At 43.8% G+C, this 18,473-nt stretch overlaps 1 protein-coding gene across 1 annotated transcript in view; it reads left to right on the top strand.

Annotated features, from left to right (window-relative positions):
* The window catches only part of HCN1 (hyperpolarization activated cyclic nucleotide gated potassium channel 1), a 196,717-nt gene that overhangs the window by 130,422 nt on the left and 47,822 nt on the right, over window positions 1–18,473 (top strand). The gene's annotated exons all lie outside the window — the stretch shown is intronic.

Below are 18,473 nucleotides of genomic sequence, written 5' to 3'. Positions count from 1 at the left end.
TATCTATTATTTAAGGCTCACATGCATAAAGATTTGCAGATTTTTTCTGTATAGCTAATTACACTGATTTTCAAAGAAAGCAACATTTCTATACAAGCAGTCATACCAATTGTCTCCTCTCAGCTGGACTATTTGGAAAATATTATGCTTCTGTTCCAACTGGTTACAGTTCTCCAAGGTCTTAAGCAGAAGCCCTCTCAGCCATGCTACCTGAGAGACTTTAGCAGGAGATGCCAGGGATTGGCAAAGGATGTTCTGTGCCACTGATTAATACAAGTTCAATCTTTTTATCCGCGGATTTAGGATCCACAGACTTAACTCTCCGTAGGTTCCAAAACCACAGTGGAGGGCTAAACCTGAGCTCCCAGACATGACTGGAGGTGTTCTCTGTAAGCGTCTGGGAGGCTTTCCGAAGTTTTTGAAAACCAGAAGTGCCTTTTTGGAACCTCCGTATGTCTTCCTGAGGCCGGAAAGGCAGTGCGTGGACAATGCAGGCCTTAGAACACCTCCAGATGTAACCAGAGAACATCTCTGCTAATATTAAAACAATCCATGGATTTACTTACCTGTGGGTTTTGGTATCCATGGGGGGGAGGGGTGACTGGGAACGGATCCCCTGCGGATACCGAGGTCCAACTGTCCCTCCTCAGCTCCAAACAGTATGTCTACTCTGTTGTCATTTGGGTCTTTTGCTTTTCTTGGTATTTAAGCTATTTACCCCTTTTTCAGATAAATATCTGTTCATAGCATTATTTTTTTAAAAATTTATATCAGTGGTTCCCAAACCGGTGGGTCGTGACCCACCAGTCAAGAAAATAGCACTGGCCCCTTTAAGGGGCAGGGTGGGGGTAGCAGTGACCCAATCCCCAGGATCGGGCCACTGCCAGGGAAAGAAGGGGGGGTTTGTACTCATCAAAGTGACCGCTGACCACAGAAACATCCACAGGGCTCCCCAAACCTCTGATTAACCACTTTTGGTTTCACTATCAAAAACCCTTCACAGGCTTCCCTGGGCCTCACAATACCTTATATGGGCAAAAAAGTCATTTTCGGTTTCCCTCTGGAAACCGGAAGTTGCTTCCCCCCAAAAAAAAAACATTCTGAATCCCGCAAAGGGAGCAGGCGGATTTGCATGGCTTCTGTGAGCTTCCGAAAGCCCTCTGGAGGCAACTGGCACACAGCTCAGGGCTCAGATTGGGCCAAGTCTGGTTCAAGGTGGGTCTGGGGGACCCGCGTTGAGCAGAGGTCCCATCTGTATTTTATGATGCATATTTGTTTTGAAATGTAGAGAATTTGAAAATTGTGCTAAGGAAGAGTAGCTGTTCAACTATCAGTATTTTTGTAGCTCTTCATATTGCCACATGCATATTGTCACTTCAAACAAACTGATAAAGATAATTTTTCTCATGCTACCAACCATGGTAAATAATCTAAGAGCTATATCAAGGACACAAATATAGATATAGTTTGGGGGTGTATAATACAACATATTAAAACGGTTCAACTGCATAAGACCAATGATCCATGCAGCCCGGTGTTTTGTTATTGATGGGTGGGAAGATGTGGCTGTTTTCAGCGTCTTTTAACACCACAGGATGCGAGATGGAAGACTGGGTTACCAGCCTTTTATGGTTCACTAGTTTAAAATGAGTTTCAATGATTGGAAACAAAATGGTTTCAGATATTTCACAGGCCAGACAAACTGCTGAATGCTACTTGCAGTTTGCGGAAGAGAAAACTAACAGTCTGCAACAGATTAAAATGAAGCGCAACCATGGACAATCTGATCTCGCAATTCCTTGTAGTCATATGGAACTGTCTGACCTTCAAAGACATCCCAGTTCACTCCAGTGGAGACTGTGGTTCCATCATTTAGGTGCACAGTGACTACTGCACTCTGCATTATTGAATATAATATTAAGTGTTGCTTTGTAGACCTTGGAAACAATCCAGCCAAAATTAAGCATTTTTAAGTCTCATTAAATTTCTTGGGACTTACCTTGGAATGAAAAGAGCAGGCAAAACAAAATCAATTCCCTAAGCACTTCTAGCTAGTAATACAGTCCCTATTGCTAGCTGCTTACTCATCCTGGCCCCTGCGCTTCCTGTAGTACAAGTGGGTGTGTCTTAGTGGAATGGAGCAAAGTGTATGTTAGACTTGTTAATTTCTGAGGACATTGCACGTGAGTTCTGCAGTAAGAGCTATTCTTGATGGATTGTGCCAGTTGATGATTAAGTGTGCCTCAATTTGGGCAATAAAACACATAGCACTCAAAGCAAACCGCTTACCCTAAATACTCGCCTATAAATCGATCTCACAGATAAATCAAGGAGAAGTTTTGAGCCAAAATCATTGAATTTTCTATGATCCTCAGATAAGTCGGGGGGGGGGTATAATCTTAGGGGGGTGTCTGACTATAGTTTTGTCTGATTTTACCCAAGACCAGATTCTGAAAAATAACCTGCCAGTAATTGTTACCTAAGAACTGTACAGTCTCTATTTAAAATATAGTAAAAAATCATAAGATACATTTTTATTTATTCATTAACTTTTTAAATTATGGTCTTCACAACCTTCTTGTAAACACTATCCAAGTAAGTGAACTGTAAACAACATACTAGTAGAACCAGTAATAAAATCCTTCTTTAAGGTGCCTGGTGTGTTAAGCAAGAGCCTCTACATATAACATATAACCGCGAGAGTGCAATTCAGTTCACAGTGGAGAGACAAGCAACAAGGAATGAACATGAGCAAGTGTAGCTACATATAGTTGCATCCCTGCTTATTCAGAAATAGACCCCATAGCTTTCCATAGGTGTTATTTTTAAGTAATGGTGCACTTAATTGAATTGAATTGAAGCTTTGGATTTTGTTTCAAATGGAAAGGAGGATCCCATCCTGTTGTTTAGAAAACCAGACCGCTGACAGATATTTGCAAAATGGAAGGAGGGTGTAGAAGGACCTGCTGAAGAGGCTTGCTTGATTTAAATGGAAGCCTTGAAGGCTGGCTTCCTTTTTTCTCAGGGGGTAAAGGTAAACTTTGGCTGCAGCTTTGCCCTGGAGGGGTTGCCGTGGAGACTAAAAGCCCTCTAATTATCTCTGCATTGTCTTCTTCCTTCTGATGTGGCGACTTGATTGACCAGCCCTGATCCCCCAGTGACTTCGCAGATAGGTGATGATCTAAGCTTATTTATTGGCAGAAATTTCTTGCCTTATAGGCAAGTATCTACAGTAAGTGTTTACAGCACTTGGGCCTTTGGTCCAAGGCAAATGCCCTACATGCCAATGTCAGTAGGAAAAATTCCATTATTTAAGTTCTGCTGCACAATCTTTTATAATTACTTGAAATGCAAGGAGAAAACACAAGGAAGGTGAGAAAGTGAAAGGCAAATGAGTTTGTTGTGTCAGCTTAGTTATGATGAATGGCCGCAGGCAGCTTCACTTATGTAAAAGCCCTACTGTTAGAAAAGTGTCTCATTAATAAGTAGGAGGAAGTGACAAGATGAGTTATACTAGAGCAATTCATACCTAATATGGTACACACATGTGATGATAGAATACTGTCACATCCCTGGAGGGGAAAAAGTTTCTGAAAAGACATGAATTCATAGACCACCTTTTAAGGTATGTAAAACTAATTTGTCTTTTTAAAAAATGCAAACAAATGTATTATATATATATATATATATATATATATATATATATATATATATGCTTGCTTACTCATGAGAGTATCCTCATTAGCTGTGTAACTGTTCAGATAATTGTAGCAACTAAGCACCATTACCCAAGAGCACATAGACATTTGCAAATTGTAGCTCAGAATATCCTTGAAAACACAGTAAATAAAAATCATAAGAGAGGACAAGGGTGAAGGATATGAGTTAGGGACCAACAAAAGAGGAACTGGAGGGCAGGAGTGGGGGTGGGGAGGCCAGTGGATCGCACCCGGAAAGGGGGTGGTTCGGCAGCAGCAATACACACTAAATCTAGGCTCCTGGAAATCCAAATTTCCTGGACTTGATCTGCATTTAGGTGTCCACACAGATTTGCTCCAGCAATATTGAATTTCTTCCTTTCTTTTTCTGACTTTGGTTTATGCCAGGAGTGTTCAAACTTTTTGGCATTAGGGCCACATCATCTCTCTGATACTGTGTCGGGGGCGGGAAATAGAGTTAATTTACATTTCAAATTTGAATAAATTTACATAAATGAATACATTAGTAATGGAACTTATATGAATGAATGAAGGTCTTGCAATAGCTCATGGCCTATAAAAGGCCTTTCACAAAGCAAGGCCCAACTTTCCTTTGCTGCCAGTGCTGCATCAAAAAACAAGCAAGTGAGACAGCAAGCTGTGGAGGGAGCCCTGATCCCACAGCTTACACGAAAGGTTGAACATGCTGGCCGTCATGTCGGGCCAGCATGGGCTCCAGCAAGTCTCCAGAAGGCCAGAGCTCATTGGAGACTGGGGGCTCCCAGCGGGCTGGATTGGGAGTCCTCAAGGGCTGCAAGTGGCCCCAGGGCCGGGGTTTGGGCACCCCTGGTTTATGCTGTACAGTTGATCCTGGCAGGCTGCACCACTTTGCAAGCTAACTTTAGAGAGATTGTTCTCCATTTGTGCAGAAATTCTAACTAGCCTGACTCTGCTCTTTTTTTCCAGCTTCCATTTTGACTTATATACTGATTTGAAATTAAACTGCAGTCTATAACTGTTCTTTGAACACATTGGTTTTGCTGATACAGTTACTGCTGCATTCAAGTCTTAAGAAACCGCTATAATTCTATTACATGCCGCTCTGACTGGAATAATAGTAACAATTGAGAGTGTCCCATGGTGTGTGGCTGATCAATAACAAATAATGGCAGTGGTGGGTTGCCCCCCCCCTTTTTTCTGTCTGCATGTGCTTAATGTGTGTTCTCCTTCAGTGCTACTTATAAATTGCTGTTTGGTTTCTGTCAGTTGGCAGCTTTCTTATACGCCTCATCTGTTAAACTATATAAGTGTAAATAAATAGATTTTTTTCTTTGTCCACCTTGGCACTGGGGCAGGGAGGGTTTCTTTTCTGAAAATTGTAGTGGGACAGTGTCAAGCATATCCACATGTATTTCGTTGGGTATGGTATTACATTCTTAGGTGGTGAGTTCAACAGGAACAGATTTTATTCTCCTTTAGAGATCACTGTGCAGCTAGCAATACCTGCTCTTTGCCTGCCACACCACTGGGAGGCCCCTTACAGTGTACTTACTTACAGTGTAAGGACAATAAAATCTGTTCCTGTTGAACTCACCACCTAAGAATGTAATACCACACCCAACGAAATACATGTAAGTAAGTGTAAGTCATGCATGAAATACATGAAATACAGTGTAAGTGTAAAGTCATGCACATTGGGGCAAAAAATCAAAACTTCACATATAGGCTAATGGGTTCTGAGCTGTCTGTGACAGATCAGGAGAGAGATCTTGGGGTGGTGGTGGACAGGTCAATGAAAGTGTCGACCTAATGTGCGGCGGCAATGAAGAAAGCCAGTTCTATGCTTGGGATCATTAGAAAAGGTATTGAAAACAAAACGGCTAATATTATAATGCCGTTGTACAAATCGATGGTAAGGCCACACCTGGAGTATTGTGTCCAGTTCTGGTTGCCGCATCTCAAAAAGGTCATAGTGGAAATGGAAAAGGTGCAAAAGAGAGCGACTAAGATGATTACTGGGCTGGGGCACCTTCCTTATGAGGAAAGCCTACGGCGTTTGGGCCTCTTCAGCCTAGAAAAGAGACGCCTGAGGGGGGACATGATTGAGACATACAAAATTATGCATGGGAAGGATAACGTGGATAGAGAGATGCCCTTTACACTCTCACATAACACCAGAACCAGGGGACATCCACTAAAATTGAGTGTTGGGAGTGTTAGGACAGACAAAAGAAAATATTTCTTTACTCAGCGTGTGGTCAGTCTGTGGAACTCCTTGCCGCAGGATGTGGTGATGACATCTGGCCTGGACGCCTTTAAAAGGGGATTGGACAAGTTTCTGGAGGAAAAAGTCATTATGGGTTACAAGCCATGATGTGTATGTGCAACCTTCTGATTTTAGAAATGGGCTATGTCAGAATGCCAGATGCAAGGGAGGGCACCAGGATGCAGGTCTCTTGTTATCTGGTGTGCTCCCTGGGGCATTTGGTGGGCCGCTGTGAGATACAGGAAGCTGGACTAGATGGGCCTATGGCCTGATCCAGTGGGGCTGTTCTTACTTTCTCCGATCCCTGCCCTGTTCTGCCCCTTCCCACTTTGACCTGCCTACCCCCACCTCTGCTGCTGACTTACCGTTGGTGGCAGGGGTCGCTGGGTGTGGTGGTGAGCCTCTGGCACTACCACTATTTGCTATCGTGCTCTCAAAATGGCTACCGATGTTGCACAAACTGCCTGCAGGGTGCAGCAGAACATGTGCCCGCACCAGTGTACCCTGCATGCAGGCACTAGTTAGGCTGGGCCCTTAAAAACACTTTCCTCATTTTAGCGGTATTCTTTCAATGGAAGCACCATCAACTTTAACCAAGGAAGAGACTAGGAAGTACAGCCATTATCCATAAATACATTCTGGTAATATTGACAGAGTGTTCTCTAGAACTATTTGCGTAATTGTGCTGTCTCTTCCATATTGATTTGCCTTTGAGAACCTAATGATCAATTTAAGAGATGGACTTTTCTCATTGGAGATCAGCGTTTTCCACTGACCTGTAACTCCAGGTACCTTTTGGGAATAGCTTTTGAGATTTTGTTTTTAAAATCCCATGAAAACTTGTTAACAAGAGCACTGCCTTGAATAGGACTGCTGGTGTATCTTATTATGTACAGGTGGAGCAACTAAACAGGAGCTAAGACCCCAGAATGGCTGAATGAAACTGGAATTGATCAAGGGAAGAGGCACTCATGAAGATGGCATAAGTAATAAGTATAGTGATATTCAGGCAATGGTCTGATACTTCTTCAAAAGACCTTTTTATGATAGGGTCACAAGTAGACAGTTGCAAGAACTAGGAATATTTTTTATTAGTCTAGCTAGAGTTTTTCTTCTTTTAACTCCTCCCCCCACCAAAAAAAAAATTATGTGAGCCTAAGGGTGCGATCCTAATCCCTTATGTCAGTATTTTCCAGCACTGGCATAGCGGTGCCAATGGGACCCGTGCTGCATCCTGCAATTGGGTGTCACTCACGGAGGCCTCCTCAAAGTAAGGGAATGTTTGTTCCCTTTCCTCAGAGCTGCATTGCCCTTATGTCAATGCTGGAAAGCACCGACATAAGGGGTTAGGATTACGCCCTAAGCAGCTTACTTTTTTCCCCCTGTGAACCCTTTTGTCAGAACTACTGCCCCTTTCAGCAAGTTTTCAGTATATTGAAAATGGTCACTTATTCATGTATGTTGCCTTCTCAGTGATTCTGTTAGGTAATCAAATCCAGCTACTTGACATTGTGATATTATTGTGATGGTGCCTCTTTAGGCTTGAATGGTGCCTTTCTGTTCCCCTTCACAATGGCTATAGAAACACCAACCCCCCCTGTGAAGAGGAATAGAAGGAGAAGCAAGCAAGGCATTCCTTGCCCCTCCTTTTACTGTTGTAATGATTTTCCATTGTTTGAGGTTATATAAGCCCCTGAGGCTTTTTTGTTGGCTAAGAGTGGGGTACAAATGCTTTAAATAAATAAAATGTCATAAATAAATGGGCACACTCACAGGGCTCAGTGTGGCCTGTTTTTCCTGGCTTGCTAGTCCAAGAGCATGCAAAATGGCACAAGATCTCATGAGATCTTATAATTTTGTGCAATGTCACAGCTGCAACAGTGGGCTGTCTATCTTACAGGGATAATACAATTTATCTTACAGGTTTGTTTTAAATGTTATTGAGAAAATAAATGTGCAGCACTTTTGAACACTCTGAAGTGTTCTTTACTAACATAATTACTAACATAAATGCTAAATATTTTTTCTAATTATATGTAAGTAGACCACAGTTGGAGACCAAGCGAAATAAATGTGATTCAGATTAAACTTGTCCAAGAGTCCTGTGTGCTTTCTTGGAGAGAATGAAGGAAACTAGTTAGCCATGCATATCTGGGGAAATGTTTTTTTCCTGATGTATGGTAACGGATAGACACAATTCCAAGTATGTAAACAAAAACCCAACAGCTAGGTACCTGAGATAAAATTCTGTTATCACATCCACACAAGACACTGGTATGCTATCTACACATGTGGCAATCTCTAATGGATTTGATATAGAACAGGGCTGAGGGCAGAGCTGGAAGGGGAGAAGACTGGTGTTGGAGGAATACAGAACAAGACTGAACGAAAAGCCTGTCAGATGAATCAGTGATAATGGCTCCTATCACTGCCTCTGCATACAATTTCAGTTGTATTCTGGTTTTCGCTGGCATTTCTTTAGATTTGTTATCCTCATATTTTGTCTTGGCAACTGCGGCTACAAAGATGCGGCTACAAATATGTGTATTTTTTTAAAAAGTGGAGTTGGCAGAAAACTGGAATTGTTCTAGGATGTGAGCAAAGATTTGCTGGTGTTCCTGTTTTCTTCCAGATAACATTTTGGGTATAAGATTATTTTTGAGAAGAGACCAGAGTGATAACCAGATATAGGTGTTGCTTGTTGGCAACCTTCAGTCTCGAAAGACTATAAATTCTTATTTTCCTGATTGTTTGCAAAATGATATTGAACAAAACATTTCAGTTGTTTCTATCTCAGATTACCATTTTAAATGCATGTAACAGCTACAGATTTGTTTGGGGGCTTGATTGCTCCTGCTAGAAGTTGCTTAGAAATCAAACTGTGGAAGTTATTAGATGTGTTCCAAGCTTGATTACATTTATTAGGGCACAATCCTAACCAACTTTCCAGCACTTGCATAGCTGTGCCAGTGGGGCATGTGCTTCATCCTGCAGTTGGGAGGCAGTCATGGAGGCCTCCTCAAGGTAGGGCAATGTTTGTTCCCTTAACAAGAGTTGCATTCCCCTTGTGTCATTGCTGGAAAGTTGGTTAGGATTGTGGCCTTATTTATTTACCCTTTACCTAAAGAAGTTGAAAAGAATACTATTCAGGTGCAATTGCCTCTTTAGGTGGGCCTCTTTATCCGTGGGTTTGGCATTCACGGATTTGCCTTACCAAGGATGCTGAACCCCCAGATTCCCCAGGCAGACCTCCCATACGTGACCCTCCTTGTCTGGGAGGTTTTCAGAGCATTGGCGAGGCTCAGAATACTGCCTGAAGCCTTTTTAACACAACTTCCGGTTTTCGTGTTAAAATGGCTCTAGGTGGCATTCTGAGCTTCGGAGCTGTGCGTGGTCTCTCCAAAGCTCAGAAAGGCTCCAGTCACATTCGGAGTACAGCTGGGCTGAAAACTGTGGAACTGATTATCCATTGTTTTTGGTAGCCACCTGGGATCCAGAAATGGATCCCCTGCAAAGGCACCACCTGTAGTGAAATAAATAAGCATTCGAAGTAGATTTGAATAGGTGGCAAATGTTACATATCTACACTGATTGGCAAGAAAGATCAGAAGGGAGAAGGAAAGGGCTTAAGTCTATTAGTGGTTCTTGCTGAAGAAAGTGTATTAATCTGAATTGCTTTAGTCTATAATCTGTCAGGAATCAGGAATGTGGATAAGATTCAAAAGGCATGGCTTAGACAGAAGCAATTAATTGGTGTGTCATGTACTAGAATGCTACTGTACAGTTGAAAAGGTGGACAATGTGCTTAGTTACCTTGTAAAGGTCAAAATGTTGTGTAACCAAGCAGGAAAAGACTGGTTTAACTAAGAAATGATAGGAAAGACAAATACTGTAGTGAACAGTGTTGGGAAAATCCAGCGTGGCTGGACTCAAGTTGAGTCACTGAGTCACTGCCCCCGTGACTTGACTTGAAAAAGAGTCCTAACAGGGGCACTTTCCAAGTCTCCAAGTCACCCTGTAGTGACTCTAATGGACTTGAATGGATTTGCCCCCCCCCCCTTTAAAAAGCCAGCTGCGGGGAAAAATGGGGATGCTGCTGGGCTGTGTGTGTGTGTGTGTGTGTGTGTCTTTGAACACTCCCCTGATGTCCCCGCCCATCTGTAAACAGGGTGAGAGGGGAGGAAATGCATGCTGGAATGTCTCCATGCTTAGAGAAGATGATGTCAGCAACAGATGGTGTCAAAGCCTTTTTCATAAAACTGTATAAGGTTTTTGCTATTCTGTGTGTTTTCATGAAGGTGGTCCATTCTACCAGGGGCTTAGATCTGTGAAGTACTCAGAATTGTGATATTATCAACCAACTACATTTCATTTAACCAAATGTTGCAAAAGGCTAAACTTGGATGTGGCTTTCTATCTGACCTTTTGTGCATGGGTATAGACAGTGCTTTTTTTGTAAAAAAAAAAAAAAAAAAGAAGGTGCAGGAACTCATGACTTGTTAATCTTTTATTTATTTATTTATTTTTAAATTTATTAAAATAAAATATTTTATTTAATATATATAAATATATAATATGTATATATAAATATATAAAATATTTTTTTATTTAAAATAAAATAAATCTTTTATTTATTTATTCATTCATTCATTCATTCATCTCATTTCTCTCTCTTTAAATCCCCATTCCCCAACTACTTAAAAACTAGAAAATGAGGGGAGATCTTCAAGAGAGAAGAACAAAAAGAGACGGACCACCTCGGGAGTGCACACCAAGGATTATATCAGGGCTTGTTGCATGTATTTGCAAATATGTAACAACCAAAAAAATTAATTAAAACTTTTAAAACATTTAATAAATATTGGTTAAAACAATTGATGAAGGCAAAATATAAAAAATGATTACATTACATCACTCTACAGATTTGTTTGAACCCAAATCAGTTGGCACACAGGGGAGAGGGGGCACAAAAGATGGGTTAATTAATTGATTAATAAACAAGTTATGGATCAAAAATCATGTGGTCACATACCCTCTATTGGCTCAAGACATTGAAACATGATTGGTGCAAAAAAAAAAAAAGAGAAATATGTGATCAGATAACAATGAATGTGCAATATAAGCACACAAGGGGGGGGGGAGCAGAAGAATAAACACAAAAGATGAATTGTAAAATAGATAAATTATATAATACCGGAATATAATCTATTTTACAACTCATCTTGAACCAATAGAGGGTGTGTGACCACCTGATTTTTGATTCATAACTTCATAACTTAATCAATTCATTAACCCATCTTTTGTGGTTCCCCCCTTTCCCCTGTGTACTATGTCCCCATTCCCCATAATAATAATAGTGATTATTAAATATAGTCTAAAAAAACCAAAAATTAATAGACAACAATGATCTGACCTACTGCACAGAGGAATACATATTTCCTAAGTGTTATTATAATGCAGCAAGGACACTTAAGCTTCCCCATTTATAGTTAAAAACCTAAATCTCCTGTTGATGACATTACAAAGCTACTAAATTATTAGTAATAATTTTTGCTTAATTAATTTAGATCAGCCAAGCCTTATATTAATAACTATAAAAATGAATGAATTACTTGCTTCTGAGTAGACCTGCATAGGCTTGGTCTGCAATCCCATCCACATTTTCCTGGGAGTAAGCCCCACTGAACACAAGGGGACTTACTTCTCAGTACACCTGCATAGGCTTGGGCTGCAATCCCATCCACATTTTCCTGGGAGTAAGCCCCACTGAACACAAGGGGACTTACTTCTCAGTACACCTGCATAGGCTTGGGCTGCAATCCCATCCACATTTTCCTGGGAGTAAGCCCCACTGAACACAAGGGGACTTACTTCTCAGTACACCTGCATAGGCTTGGGCTGCAATCCCATCCACATTTTCCTGGGAGTAAGCCCCACTGAACACAAGGGGACTTACTTCTCAGTACACCTGCATAGGCTTGGGCTGCAATCCCAGCCACATTTTCCTGGGAGTAAGCCCCACTGAACACAAGGGGACTTACTTCTCAGTACACCTGCATAGGCTTGGGCTGCAATCCCATCCACTTTTTCCTGGGAGTAAGCCCCACTGAACACAAGGGGACTTACTTCTCAGTACACCTGCATAGGCTTGGGCTGCAATCCCATCCACATTTTCCTGGGAGTAAGCCCCACTGAACACAAGGGGACTTACTTCTCAGTACACCTGCATAGGCTTGGGCTGCAATCCCATCCACTTTTTCCTGGGAGTAAGCCCCACTGAACACAAGGGGACTTACTTCTCAGTACACCTGCATAGGCTTGGGCTGCAATCCCATCCACTTTTTCCTGGGAGTAAGCCCCACTGAACACAAGGGGACTTACTTCTCAGTACACCTGCATAGGCTTGGGCCGCAATCCCATCCACATTTTCCTGGGAGTAAGCCCCACTGAACACAAGGGGACTTACTTCTCAGTACACCTGCATAGGCTTGGGCTGCAATCCCAGCCACATTTTCCTGGGAGTAAGCCCCACTGAACACAAGGGGACTTACTTCTCAGTACACCTGCATAGGCTTGGGCTGCAATCCCATCCACATTTTCCTGGGAGTAAGCCCCACTGAACACAAGGGGACTTACTTCTCAGTACACCTGCATAGGCTTGGGCTGCAATCCCAGCCACATTTTCCTGGGAGTAAGCCCCACTGAACACAAGGGGACTTACTTCTCAGTACACCTGCATAGGCTTGGGCTGCAATCCCAGCCACATTTTCCTGGGAGTAAGCCCCACTGAACACAAGGGGACTTACTTCTCAGTACACCTGCATAGGCTTGGGCTGCAATCCCAGCCACATTTTCCTGGGAGTAAGCCCCACTGAACACAAGGGGACTTACTTCTCAGTACACCTGCATAGGCTTGGGCTGCAATCCCATCCACTTTTTCCTGGGAGGAAGCCCCACTGAACACAAGGGGACTTACTTCTCAGTACACCTGCATAGGCTTGGGCTGCAATCCCAGCCACATTTTCCTGGGAGGAAGCCCCACTGAACACAAGGGGACTTACTTCTCAGTACACCTGCATAGGCTTGGGCTGCAATCCCATCCACTTTTTCCTGGGAGTAAGCCCCACTGAACACAAGGGGACTTACTTCTCAGTACACCTGCATAGGCTTGGGCTGCAATCCCATCCACATTTTCCTGGGAGTAAGCCCCACTGAACACAAGGGGACTTACTTCTCAGTACACCTGCATAGGCTTGGGCTGCAATCCCATCCACATTTTCCTGGGAGTAAGCCCCACTGAACACAAGGGGACTTACTTCTCAGTACACCTGCATAGGCTTGGGCTGCAATCCCATCCACATTTTCCTGGGAGTAAGCCCCACTGAACACAAGGGGACTTACTTCTCAGTACACCTGCATAGGCTTGGGCTGCAATCCCAGCCACATTTTCCTGGGAGTAAGCCCCACTGAACACAAGGGGACTTACTTCTCAGTACACCTGCATAGGCTTGGGCTGCAATCCCATCCACTTTTTCCTGGGAGTAAGCCCCACTGAACACAAGGGGACTTACTTCTCAGTACACCTGCATAGGCTTGGGCTGCAATCCCATCCACTTTTTCCTGGGAGTAAGCCCCACTGAACACAAGGGGACTTACTTCTCAGTACACCTGCATAGGCTTGGGCTGCAATCCCATCCACTTTTTCCTGGGAGTAAGCCCCACTGAACACAAGGGGACTTACTTCTCAGTACACCTGCATAGGCTTGGGCTGCAATCCCATCCACTTTTTCCTGGGAGTAAGCCCCACTGAACACAAGGGGACTTACTTCTCAGTACACCTGCATAGGCTTGGGCTGCAATCCCAGCCACATTTTCCTGGGAGTAAGCCCCACTGAACACAAGGGGACTTACTTCTCAGTACACCTGCATAGGCTTGGGCTGCAATCCCAGCCACATTTTCCTGGGAGTAAGCCCCACTGAACACAAGGGGACTTACTTCTCAGTACACCTGCATAGGCTTGGGCTGCAATCCCATCCACTTTTTCCTGGGAGTAAGCCCCACTGAACACAAGGGGACTTACTTCTCAGTACACCTGCATAGGCTTGGGCTGCAATCCCAGCCACATTTTCCTGGGAGTAAGCCCCACTGAACACAAGGGGACTTACTTCTCAGTAGACATGCCTAGGCTGTCTCAGGTGCAGGGGCTGCACCAGCCAGCTTCCTTCCCCCCCTCCTCTTGCCAAGCTAGTACCTGGGTGCTGCAACCCATCTCCCTAGCTGGCTGTCCCTTGTCGTTGTCCTCCTCCTCCGCACACGTCCCCACGCCCTCACCGGCTTGGTAGCTGCGCGGGAAGCAGAGCGTGGGAAGCAGAGCGCGGGGAGAGGAAAAGCGGGATGGGCTCAGGCTAGAGCTGTGAGTGCGGTGAGGCAGGGGCAGTGCTTTTTTTGTAAAAAAATAATAAAAGGTGCAGGAACCCACTTACAAGAACAAGTTTAAGATTAACAAATGTAATCTTTTATTTATTTACCTCCCCACCTAAAAAAAAAGAAGAAGAAGAAAAATTATTCCTTATGGGGATTTGAACCCCCAACCTCTGGCTCCACAGACTAGCACTTTAGTAACTGAGCCATTGGAAGTCTTAGGCTCAAAGTGTTTGGAATTAATACTTGAGGCGCTGATGGCCACCAGCTGGGCTCAGGACCTTATATATTAGTTCTGAACACTGTAACTCTAGGCTTTCCTATAGCCCAATGGAGAGAGTGCTGGGCTGTGGAGCACAAGTTTGGAGGTTCGAATCCCTCCTTAGCCAGCAGTGCTGGGTGGCGCAGGGAGGGAAAAAAGGTGGTGGGGGCCAGGAGGAGGGGAAAAAAAGGTGGGGGCCAGGAGGGGGGAAAAGGTGGGGGCCAGGAGGAGGGGGGAAAAAGGTGCCGGTTCGAATCCCTCCCTAGCCAGCAGTGCTGCAGGGAGGGGGAAAAAAGGTGGGGGTCAGGAGGAGGGAAAAAGGTGGGGGCCAGGAGGAGGGGGGAAAAAAGGTGCCAGAACGCCATTCCGGTGCGTTCCATTACAAAAAAAGCCCTGGGTATAGATATTCAGATGCAAAATACCCCTGAGCCCTTACACTAGCCAACTTTCTAGTAAATACAAAGAAGCAAACATAGGAATAAGCAGCAAAGTAGTGGGTAGCAGCAGTGAGGTAAGTGTGGGTGTAGGGCTGTGACAGCCAGTGTCAAAGTCTCTGGCACCTGGAATAGCTCCATGTGGTGGATCGATTTAGATAACAGTACAGTTGTACTGTCCCCATTCCCTACTGCAGGGCTTCTCGCACTGGGATGTCACAACACCTCAGCCAGAGAAGCCCTATCCCTCTTTAAGGGGTGGGAGAAGGGGGAAGGCAGCAATGCGATCTCCAGGATCGTACTGCTGCCGAGGATGAGAAAGGTTTTTTTTTAACTTACCAGGAGTCCGCATAGGAGTTATGGGGGGAAGGGTCCAGGGAGCCCTCTGCAAGGCTCCCCACACCTCCAAACATCTATAAAAAAACAAAAAAAGGCACTTCAGTTTTCAGCTAAACCAAAGTACCCTTTTTTGTTTTTGATGTGTGGAGGTGCGCGGAGCCTTGCGGAGGGCTCCCCAGACCTCCCAGGACTCTTTCCCTGGCTCCTGTAAGTTAAAATGCTCCTTCCATCTCATGTTGCTGCATTCCCCCTCACCCACACATACTTACTTCGGTTCCCGAACTCCCGAGGTGTTTGAGAACCAAGACCCCAATATATCAAAGCTGTGTAACTGAAACAACTGTGTATTCTTCCAATTTACCCCGCCTCCATTTCCCTTCTTGTCTCCTGTAGTGTGGTATTGTGTCTTGGTATTGTGTCTCATGCTTGTTTTAGAAGGCCTGGATTCAAATTTCTCAATTAGTTTCCAAGAAGTTTTCCCAGATGTGTTCCATACTCTGCTATGTGTCTTGAAGTAGGTTTTATTAGACTCAAAACATTGGCTTGGTTGAGATCAGTAAAATTTTGGCTTGCAATCCTCTTCAGTGCTGCCCCATATGGGCTAATGTACCAGCTTCTGGCTGATCCAGTACTGCCTGTGGAGGTTTCGGATTTACTCACCAAGCTTAAATCGATAGGACTAGACACAGCAAGCCTGGGTATGATTGGTTTAAGTGAAGCCTACAGGACTATCAAGGAAAGATTGCTCGATATTGAGCGTCAAGAGCTACTCTGTGCAGCTAACACCATTTGCTCCCCTCTCCATCTGCACATCCCAGTCAGCTTTGGGAAGCCGGCTTCTTTCCTTTATCATCTGCAGTGCCCATAGGCTCGCAGAGCATTCTCCCTTGCGAGATGCAATGCCTTTCCATCAGCTCTGCTAGCGGGCAGGTTTAGTGGCATTCCCTACTCAGAAAGAGGATGTACCTGTGACAGGAATTGTGTGGAGACATTACATTATATATTTTTTTACTGCCCGCTCCATGATACCCTTCGTAAGATCTATCTGGCTCCACTGCTGAACAAAATGCAGGGCTGAGAGGATTCATTTAAATTACAAACTCTTCTTTCCATAGAGGAAACTGACTCTCTTGACAAGGTTGCCAACTTTGTTTCTGGGATTCTGGCAGGACGGAATTCTGGGTCTTCCGCTATATTATGGTGAATGGGGGGAGAGGGTATTGGATGATTACGAGTGCTTTATTTTATTGTGTGTTCTGAATGTTTAATGTTTGGTTGTTGTTTCGTATTTCCATTATCTATGCCAATAAAGGTCTTATGTATGTAGTTTCCAAGAAAACAGCAGCAAGCCCATACTCGCCACAAATCATGGCTCCAATGTACAAATCAGGAGCAGCCAGCTCTCCATCTCCAGTAATTAGTGCAATATCAGCCACAATGTCCTGACAGCAAACACGGTGCTTTTATAACATCTGGTGTTCAGGACTAAACAGTGACCTTCCTCATAATGACCTTTGGGTTTAATCCCTTTTGAAAATAAATCTTATTATGGATGACTCAGCAAATGGGTGTCCTGTGTTTGCTGTTTACTGTGTACATTTTGTAGGCAGTAGAAAATGAGGTTTGTTTTTTAGCAGTTCATACCTAAGACATCCCTTTATGAAGCTGCTGTTTTTATTAATCATTTTAGCAAATAAATGATTGGCTAGAAATGCTGCACTAAAAGCTGTGGATGCTTTTTGTTGACCTGGACTGAACCTCGCTTCCTCCTTAAAATGTTACACAGTATCTCAGAAGGTTGTTTTCGCTGTGAGGGAGGCACCTGGCATGAAAAGGGGGGATTACAGTCCAGTCTTTTGACTCTCTGCTTTGCGACCTATGTCGCTGCTGCTGCAGCAAAAAGGCTTCACCGTTCCGCCTGCCATGATAGGAGAATGCACCAACTCTGTTCCCACCAGAATCACAAGCAAGGTTACTTCTTTCCAAGAATGACCTATTTACAGCCATTGGCCACTGAATGAAGGTGATACTAGGGGTGAAAATGAAGTGATAATGAAAATGAATCCCACCACTTTCCACAATTCCAGAATTAATGCAGACATTACTACTTAATTCCTGGTGCTTTTGGGAGCAGCTGAGGAGACTACTGGGTGTCACCTAGGTGCCTTCTAGTCAGTGGCATCACTAGGGTTGGTGTCACCCATGACGGTAACTCATAGTGGCTCCCCCATGGATCCCTTCCCCTACCAGGCTACACAGGAGACCAGGTCTACCAAAAGGTAGACCTGGTCTCTGCATTGCGAAGCCTGGTAGGCTGAATTCTAAAGCTTTCAGAAACTTCAGCCATGGGTGCAGCTGCTGTGCCTGTGGGGAGGGGGGAAGCCTCACTCTGTCCTCCCCCAGATGGGTAGACCTGGCCTGTGGAAACCAAAGAAAAAGGAGAGGAAATTATGCAAAGCGATAAATATGACTAAATATGGCTGAATTTGACTCCTGCGTATCAGTTAGGTGTGTTTGTATACCAGTATGTTCCACAGTTGATTGCAGGTATTTAATTTACCTGTTACTGAATGGCTTCAATCAAAGTAGGTTACAAAGTCTAATTTCTTACCATATACAATATGCCAAAGTTTCATTTTTAATAGGGGGGGGGGAGGATGAATACAAACAATTCCAGTAGTGCAGTGGTTCTAAAACAATGATCTTTGCCTTCTTGGTTCATGAAATGGGATGACCCTAACAATCTGAAAAAGTTTAGTGAACAAATTTCAGCTTTCTAGCTTCCTCAGGAAAAAATTCAGAAAAATTGGTGGGGACTGTTTTTGATTTTTTTTTTTTTTAAGATTCCATTTCTGACCAGTGGTGCTCAAATGCACTTGTGATGAAACACCCCTTGATGATGTCACCCAGTGTGGTCCGCACTCCCTAGTGACACCACTGTTCCTAGTCAAGTGAACTATGGCTGCCCTTGTCAGAGCCCCATACAGACTTAGCTTACCCACCCTAGCATGTGTCCCAGAAGCCTTTGCAGTATCCTGAGATTCTTGGCTAA

Source organism: Tiliqua scincoides, chromosome 2 (genome assembly GCF_035046505.1).
Source record: "Tiliqua scincoides isolate rTilSci1 chromosome 2, rTilSci1.hap2, whole genome shotgun sequence".
NCBI classification, from domain to species: domain Eukaryota; kingdom Metazoa; phylum Chordata; class Lepidosauria; order Squamata; family Scincidae; genus Tiliqua; species Tiliqua scincoides.
This window is presented reverse-complemented; position numbering and strand designations above follow the sequence as displayed.